A 494-nucleotide genomic window follows, 5' to 3' on the forward strand; every position below is an offset into this window, starting at 1 on the left:
TCATTGTTTGGGATCATTTTGAAGCACTCACGTTGCTTATTTTAATATTTTCAAAGAAACACATTGTGAGATCTCTCCTTTACTGGAGAGGGTTTCTGTGTTAATGGGACTAAAATATGCATTTGGATTTGTTTTGTGCGTTACGCAAGAATATGGCAAGAATATGGCACTGCCAGCTGTACGAGTCTTTCTCTTTCTCTTTGTGTTTTAATCTGTAGCTCATTTGTGGCATTCAGTGTTTATCTTGTCAAACTATGACCTCACCATTTTTCTGCAGAACTGAATGGGGACAAATAAGGAAGCAGCAACTTGATACTTCATAATATCTAGAAGTATTTCCTACTAAATCAAAAAGAAAGCGATGTGATTGCACCGCCATGTTGGATATGCAGAGAACTCAAAACTTCATCAACTATAAGACTGCTTCTCAAATCTGCAAAGAATTTCCTGTTTATTCGTTTCCCGACAAACGAATGCACTTAAAAAACTGCTTT

The sequence above is a fragment of the Xiphophorus hellerii genome, chromosome 20, assembly GCF_003331165.1.
Source record: "Xiphophorus hellerii strain 12219 chromosome 20, Xiphophorus_hellerii-4.1, whole genome shotgun sequence".
Classification (NCBI taxonomy): domain Eukaryota; kingdom Metazoa; phylum Chordata; class Actinopteri; order Cyprinodontiformes; family Poeciliidae; genus Xiphophorus; species Xiphophorus hellerii.